We start from the raw sequence: 8,769 nt of genomic DNA on the forward strand, positions 1-8,769 counted from the left end.
GATCGAATCCCATGTCGGGCTCCCTACATGAGCCTGCTTCTCCCTCTGTCTGTGTCTCTCTGCCTCTCTGTGTGTGTCTCTCATGAATAAATAAATAAAATCTTAAAAAAAAATAGGATGCTTAACTGACTGACCCACCCAAGTGCACCCAAATAAGCACTTTCTTCTAAGAGTTTGGAGAAAATTCTGTGGCCAAACATTGTAGGGAATACAGAATCTGTGGGACTCAGCTAGGGAGGTGACTAAACAAATAAGCACCAGCAAGATAACAGCAACAATAAACCTTGGTGGCAAAGGCATCTGATGCTAGATAGGTAAAATATATTCTCTAAAATGTAATTTTCAAGAATAAATTAGAGACATGCAAAGAAACAGGAAAGTATACCACACATGGGGGGGGGAGGTTGGGGAGGGGTAAGAAAAGCAGCCAAACAGGACACAAAATCAATGCCCAGAAATCAGTGGCATTTCTATACACTAACACATGAGACTGAAGAAAGAGAAATTAAGGAGTCAATCCCATTTACAATTGCACCCAAAAGCATAAGATACCTAGGAATAAACCTAACCAAAGAGGTAAAGGATCTATACCCTAAAAACTTTCAGAACACTTCTGAAAGAAATTGAGGAAGACACAAAGAGATGGAAAAATATTCCATGCTCATGGATTGGCAGAATTAATATTGTGAAAATGTCAATGTTACCCAGGGCAATTTACACACTTAATGCAGTCCCAGTCAAAATACCATGGACTTTCTTCAGAGAGTTGGAACAACTCATCTTAAGATTTGTGTGGAATCAGAAAAGACCCCGAATAGCCAGGGGAATTTTAAAAAAGAAAAGCATAGCTGGGGGCATCACAATGCCAGATTTCAGGTTGTACTACAAAGCTGTGGTCATCAAGACAGCGTGGTACTGGCACAAAAACAGACACATAGATCAATGGAACAGAATAGAGAACCCAGAAGTGGACCCTGAACTTTATGGCCAACTAATATTCGATAAAGGAGGAAAGACTATCCATTGGAAGAAAGACAGTCTCTTCAATAAATGGTGCTGGAGAAATTGGACATCCACATGCAGAAGAATGAAACTAGACCACTCTCTTTCACCATACACAAAGATAAACTCAAAATGGATGAAAGATCTAAATGTGAGACAAGATTCCATCAAAATCCTAGAGGAGAACACAGGCAACACCCTTTTTGAACTTGGCCACAGTAACTTCTTGCAAGATACATCCACAAAGGCAAAAGAAACAAAAGCAAAAATGAACTATTGGGACTTCATCAAGATAAGAAGCTTTTGCACAGCAAAGGATACAGTCAACAAAACTAAAAGACAACCTACAGAATGGGAGAAGATATTTGCAAATGACATATCAGATAAAGGGCTAGTTTCCAAGATCTATAAAGAACTTATTAAACTCAACAGCAAAGAAACAAACAATCCGATCATGAAATGGCAAAAGACATGAAGAGAAATCTCACAGAGGAAGACATAGACATGGCCAACATGCACATGAGAAAATGCTCTGCATCACTTGCCATCAGGGAAATACAAATCAAAACCACAATGGGATACCACCTCACACCAGTGAGAATGGGGAACATTAACAAAGCAGGAAACCACAAATGTTGGAGAGGATGCGGAGAAAAGGGAACCCTCTTACACTGTTGGTGGGAATGAGAGCTGGTGCAGCCACTCTGGAAAACTATGTGGAGGTTCCTCAAGAGTTAAAAATGGACCTGCCCTACGACCCAGCAATTGCACTGCTGGGGATTTACCCCAAAGATACAGATGCAATGAAATGCCGGGACACCTGCACCCCAAAGTTTATAGCAGCAATGGCCACAATAGCCAAACTGTGGAAGGAGCCTCGGTGTCCATCAAAAGATGAGTGGATAAAGAAGATGTGGTTTATGTATACAATGGAATATTACTCAGCCATTAGAAATGACAAATACCCACCATTTGCTTCAATGTGGATGGAACTGGAGGGTATTATGCTGAGTGAAGTAAGTCAATCGGAGGACAAACATTATATGTTCTCATTCATTAGGGGAATATAAATAATAGTGAGAGGGAATATAAGGGAAGGGAGAAGAAATGTGTGGGAAATATCAGAAAGGGAGACAGAACATAAAGACTCCTAACTCTGAGAAATGAACTAGTGGTGGTAGAAGGGGAGGAGGGCGAGGGGTGGGAATGAATAGGTGACGGGCACTGGGGGTTATTCTGTATGTTGGTAAATTGAACACCAATAAAAAATAAATTAAAAAATAAAAAGAAAAGCAGCCACAGAAAACATCCCTTATAAGGCCATATTTTGGAGTTAGTAGACAAAGATTTAAAATCATCTATTATAAATAGACTTAATGGACAAAGACTGAAAACTGTCCTTTCCCCTAGGATTAGGAACAATGGCAACAGATGTCCATTCTGGCCACCTATATTCAACATTACATTGGAAGTTCTATCCAGGGCAGCTACACAGGAAAAAAAATAAAGGCTATCCAGTTTGGAAAGAAGAAAAACCATCTCTACTCAGAGATGTCATAAGTTTATAAATAGAAAATCTGAAAGAGCAAGGGAAAAGATCACATACAACGTAGCATTTGTATTTCTTTATACTAGCAATGAATATAATGAAAACGAAAACAAGAAAACAATTCCATTGACAATATCATAAAAAACTGATTAGGGTTAAAGTTAACATAAGAAGTTTAAGACGTAGGGGTCCTGGGTGGCTCAATCAGTTAAGTGTCTGACTCTTTGTTTTAGCTTAGTTCATGGTCTCAGGGTTACGGGATCAAGCCCCGCATCAGGCTCTGCACTCAGTGTGGAGTCTGCTAGGGATTGTCTCCCTCTCCCTCCTCTGCTCCTCCCTCTGCTCATGCTCTCTTTTTCAAGTGCATACACTCTTTCTCTCTCTCTAATATAAATCTTTTTAAAGTATTTTTAAAAAGAATTTTAAGACTTAGACACTGTTGGGATGCCTGGGTGGCTCAGCAGTTGGGCGGCTGCCTTTGGCTCAGGTCATGATCCCGGGTTCTGGGATTGAGGCCCACATTGTGCTCCTGTGAAGAGCCCACTTCTCCTTCTGCCTAGGTCTCTGTCTCTCTATCTCTCTGTCTCTTAAATAAATACTTAAAAAATAAATACTTAAAAAAAAAGATTAGACACTGTTAACAGAATTCTATGGATAGAAAATATAAAAACGACCCATCAGAGATAAGGAGCTCAATAACTGAAATTAAAAATATACTAGAGGGAACAATAGACTAGAGAGAGCAGAATAGATCGTGGAGCTGGAAGACAGGGTAGTGGAAAGCAACCAAAATGAATGGTAAAAAGAATATTTAAAGTTATAAATAGGGGCACGTGGCTGGCTCAGTGTAGCAAAAGACTCCTGATCTTGGAGTTGAATTTGAACCCTGTGTTGGGTGTAGAGATTACTTAAAAATAAAATCTTAGGGCAGCCCTGGTGGCACAGCGGTTTAGCCCCACCTGCAGCCCGGGGTATGATCCTGGAGACCTGGGATCAAGTCCCACATCGGGCTCCCTGCATGGAGCCTGCTTCTCCCTCTGTCTGTGTCTCTGCCTCTCTCTGTGTGTGTATCTATGAATAAATAAATGAAATCTTTTAAAAAAAATTTTTTTTAAATAAAATCTTAGAAAAATTGAGGATAGGTTGAGGGAACTCAATGACACCATCAAGCGTAATACTTTCATTATATTTTTTATTTAAAGATTTTATTTTTGTTTATTTAAAAGAGAGAAAAAGCATAAGCAGAGGGAGTGGGAAGGAGAGAAGCAGACTCCCCACTGAGCAGGGAGCCCAATGTGAGACTCAATCCCAGGACCCTGGGATTATGGCCTGAGCCAAAGGCAGGCACTTAACTGACTGAGCCACCCAGGCATTACATGGGTCTCAGAAAGAGAAGTGAGACTAAGGGGCAGAAATTTTATTATTTAAAGAAATAATAGATGAAAACTTCCCTAATCTGAGGAAGGAAACAAACATCCAGATCCAGAAGTCGCCCCCAACAAAATCACCCTGGAGTTCCATACCAAGACACACAGTTATTAAACTGGCAAAAAGCAGTGAGAAAATTTTAAAAGCAGAAAAAGTAAAGAAAATAGGGGCAACCCAGGTGGCCCAGTGGTTTAGCGCCGCCTTCAGCCAGGGCCTGATCCTGGAGACCTGGGATCAAGTCCCATGTGGGGCTCCCGGCATGGAGCCTGCTTCTCTCTCTGCCTGTCTCTCTCTCTCTCTCTCTCTCTCTCTCTGTCTCTCATAAATGAATACATAAAATATTTTTTTAAAAAAGTAAAGAAAACAGTTACATACAAGGGAAACACTATACGACTATCAGAGGATTTTTCTTCAGAAACTTTGCATACCAAGAGGGGGTGGTATGATACATTAAAAGTGCTGGAAGGAAAAAAATCTGCAACCAAGAATACTCTACCCAGCAAGACTGTCATTCAGAATAAGTTAAAGAGTATCCCAGAAAAAGAAAAGTTAATGTAACTTATCACCAGCCTTACAAGAAATGTAAAAGCAAATCCTTTGAGTGGAAAGAAAAGGCCATAATCAGAAGAAAATTATAAAAGGAAAAAATTTCACAGGTACATTTAAACATAATAAAAGTAGATTAATCACTTATAAAACTAGAATGGAAGTTAAAGTACAAAAGCAGTAAAATTAATTTTATCTATAAAAATCCATCAAGGGGGGGCACCTGGGTGGCTCATTCAGTTAAGCATCAGTTCATGATCTCAGGGTCCTGGGATTGAGCTCTGCATCAGGCTTCCTGCTCCACAAAGAATCTGCTTCTCCCTCTGCCCCTACCCCAATGCCCTCTTTCTTTCTCAAATAAGTAAAATCTTAATCAGTCAAGGGATTCACAAACTGAAAGGATGTAAAGTATGACATCATATACATAAAATGGGGGTGGGGTAAAAATTTAGTATGTTTAGAATAGGTTAAACTTGAGAGACCAGGGATGCCTGGGTAGCTCAGTGGTTGAGTATGTACTTTTGGCTCAGGGCATGATCCCAGGGTCCTAGGATTGAGACCCACAACAGGCTCACCTCAGGGAGCCTGCTTCTCCCTCTGCCTATATCTCTACATTTCTCTGTATCTCTCATGAATAAATATAATCTTTTTAAAAATAAACTTAAGGGACCATCAACCTAATATAGACTACTAATGCATAGGATATTATGTATAAACCTAAAAGTGGTAATCACAAGCCAAAAACTTGTAAGATACCCCAAAAATAAAAAGAAAGGAATCCAAGCATATCACTAAAAAAAGTCACAAAATCACAAGGGAAGAGAGTAAGATCAGAGAGGAACAGAGAATTACAAAAGCAACCAAAAGCAAAAAAAAAAAAAAAAAGCAACCATAAAACATGTAACAAAATGGCAATGAGTACATACCTATCAATAATTACTATGAATGTAAATGGATTAAATACTCTAAAAGACAGAGTGACTGAATGAATAAAAGTGGGACCCATCTATATGCTATCTACAAGACAGTCATTGCAAACTTAAAGACAAAAGCATATTGAAATTAAAGGGTTGGAAAAACATTTACAGGGCAAATGGAAGTGAAAAGAAAGCTGAAGTAACAATATTTACATGGAACAAAATAGACTTTAAAACAAAGATCATAACAAGACAAGGACACTACATCATCATAAAGGGAACAACACAACAAGAAGACATAACAATCAGGGTGCCAGGGTGGCTCGATCAGTTAAGTGTCTGCCTTTGGCTCAGGTTGTGATTCCAGGGTCCTGGGATTGAGCCCCACATCGGGCTCCCTGCTCATAAAGGGGTGCTCCTTCTCCCTTTGCCCCATCCCCTGCTTGTGCTTTCACTCTCTCAAATAAATAAAATCTTTAAAAAATAATTGTAAATATTTATGCATTTCAGCTTGGGAGCACCCAAATACATAAAACTGTTTAAAAAAAAAAAAGCAAGAAGTCTATAGTAATACAATATTAGTAGGGGACTTTAACAACCCACTTATCTCAATAGATAGATCACCCAGACAGAAAATCAACAAGAAAATATGGATTTGAGTGATGTACAGGAATGCACTTAATGGATACTCAGAACATTCCATCCCAAAACACCAGGATACACATTCTTTTCAAATGCACACAAAACATTATACATAAGATATCACATGGTAGGTCACAAAACAACTCTCAAAAAATACAAAAGACTGAAATCATATGATACATCTTTTTCAACCGCTAGAAATAATCCACAGGAAAAAAACTCTGGAAAGAATACAAATACATGGAGGTAAAATAACATAAAAAAATACTCAACAATGAATGGGTCAACCAGGAAATCAAAGAGGAAGTTTAAAAATACATGGAGACAAATGAAAATGAAAACACAATGGTCCAAAATCTTTAGCATGCAGCAAAAGCTTTTTTAAGAGGGAAGATCATATCAATACAGGTGTACCCCAAGAATCATGAGAAATCTCAAACTAACCTTCCACCTAAAGGATCCACAAAAAGAGCAAAGCCCAAAGCCAGTGTAAGGAAGGAAATTATTAGAAACTTAATTGAGACTAAAAAATAATAGAACAGTGAACCAAGATGGCGGCTCCCCTGGATCTGGAGTTGAAGAAGGCCTTCACAGAACTTCAAGCCAAAGTTATTGACACTCAACAGAAGGTGAAGCTTGCAGACATACAGATTGAACAGCTAAACAGAACGAAAAAGCACGCACATCTTACAGATACAGAGATCATGACTTTGGTAGATGAGACTAACATGTATGAAGGTGTAGGAAGAATGTTTATTATTCAGTCCAAGGAGGTAATTCACAGTCAGCTGTTAGAGAAACAGAAAATAGCAGAAGAAAAAATTAAAGAACTAGAACAGAAAAAATCCTACCTGGAGCAGAGTGTGAAGGAAGCTGAGGACAACATCCAGGAGATGCTGATGGCACGAAGGGCACAGTAGGAAATCTCCAGCCGAAGCTTCCTGCCCCCTCCCATTCCTGGCAAGGGCAGGTGGGGGGCCCATGTGGAGAAACTTCTCTTCTGCCCCAGTGGACTTTTTTTTGGATGATCTCATAACCCTGTGTTTTCTACTTCACCATGATACCCTTTCAGACCCCAGTTCTATATTTTTTATCCTGGCTCTGTCTGCCACCCCTGTCCAGAACACTTTTCTCCCTGGGGGTGAGTCACAAACTCCCAGGAGAGGGAGATGGGAGCCATACAGATAGGGGAGCTCTGCCCAAGCCTATGAACTAGTTATGCTCCTTAGACCAATAAAAGGCATGTGTTCCCCTAGCCACTCTACGAAGTCTGCCTTTCTTGAGATGAAGGATGAGAACCAAGGGCCAGAGAGGTAGAGGCTTTCAACCTCAACTCCTCCCTGACCTCTTTATTTAAGCCTTTGCCGCTGCTTTTGTCCCTTTCTGTTCCTTTGAGTAAAATCCCTCACCTCTGAGCCTCCATGCAAATAAGAAGACCAGGGGGGATAGCTGAATTTAAGTAACCTTGATGGCATGTTGCAAATGTTCAAGAAAATGCAGTAATAAAGCAGCAGCACATCCAAAAAAAAATAATAAATAATAGAACAGATTAGTGAAACTAGTGTTCTTTGACAAGATCAACCAAACAATATACCTTTAGCCACACTCAAAAGAGAAGACTCAAAATCATAAATGAAGAGAAATAGCAACCAACACCACAGAAATAAAAAGGATTATAAGCAAATATTATAAAAAGTTATGTGCCAACAAATTGGACAACCTAGAAGAAATAGATAAATTCCTAGAAACATATAACCTCCCAAAACTGAATCAGGAAGAAATCGAGTTTTTGAACAATTACTGATAATGAGATTGAATCAATTAAAAAAAAAAGTCCAGAACCAGATGCCTTCACAGGTGAATTCTCCCAAACATTTAGAGTTAATACCTATTCATCTCTAACTATTCCCAAAAAGAGGAAGGAAAATTTCCAAATTCATTCTACAAGGCCAGCATTACCCTGTTACCAAAACTAGATAGACAAACACTACCAAAGAAAAATACCCACAGGTCAGTATCTGATAAACATAGATGCAAAAATCCTCAATAAAATATTAACAAATTGTCCCCAACGACATACATTAAAAAAAAAAAAATCATTCACCACAATCAAATGGAATTTATTCCATGGATACAAGGGTAGTTTAATATTTTAGTAATGTGATACATCACATGAACAAGAGAAAAGGTAAAAAACATATGATCATTCCAATAGATGCAGAAAAAGTATTTGACAAAGTATGACATCCATTCGTGATATAAAAAAAAAAAACCTTCAACAAAGTCGGTTAAGAGAACATACCTCAATGTAATAAAAGTCATAAATGAAAAACCCACAACTAACATCATACTCAGTGGTGAAAGACTAAGAGTTTTTCCTCTAACACCAGGAACAAGGATATCCATTCTCACTACTTTTATTCAACATATTACATGATGTCCTAGCCCTGACAATCAGACAAGAAAAAGAAATAAAGGTCATCCAAATTAGGACAAAAGAAATAAAACTGTCACTATTTGCAAATGACATAATCCTATGTATAGAAAACCCACCAAAAAACTTAGAACTGATAAGTGAATTCAGTAATGTTGCAGGTGCAAAAAATATACAGAAATCTGTTGCATTATTATGCATTAATAGTGAACAGAAGAAAACAATCCCCTTTACACTTACACCCAAAAAAA

The 8,769-nt window shown here is 38.6% G+C and overlaps 1 pseudogene; it reads left to right on the top strand.

Moving 5' to 3' along the window:
• The first annotated feature begins 6,630 nt into the window (after positions 1-6,630).
• Positions 6,631-7,436, top strand: LOC112909671 (prefoldin subunit 1 pseudogene; annotated as a pseudogene).
• The last annotated feature ends 1,333 nt before the right edge of the window (positions 7,437-8,769 follow it).

Source organism: Vulpes vulpes, chromosome 9, assembly GCF_048418805.1.
Source record: "Vulpes vulpes isolate BD-2025 chromosome 9, VulVul3, whole genome shotgun sequence".
NCBI classification, from domain to species: domain Eukaryota; kingdom Metazoa; phylum Chordata; class Mammalia; order Carnivora; family Canidae; genus Vulpes; species Vulpes vulpes.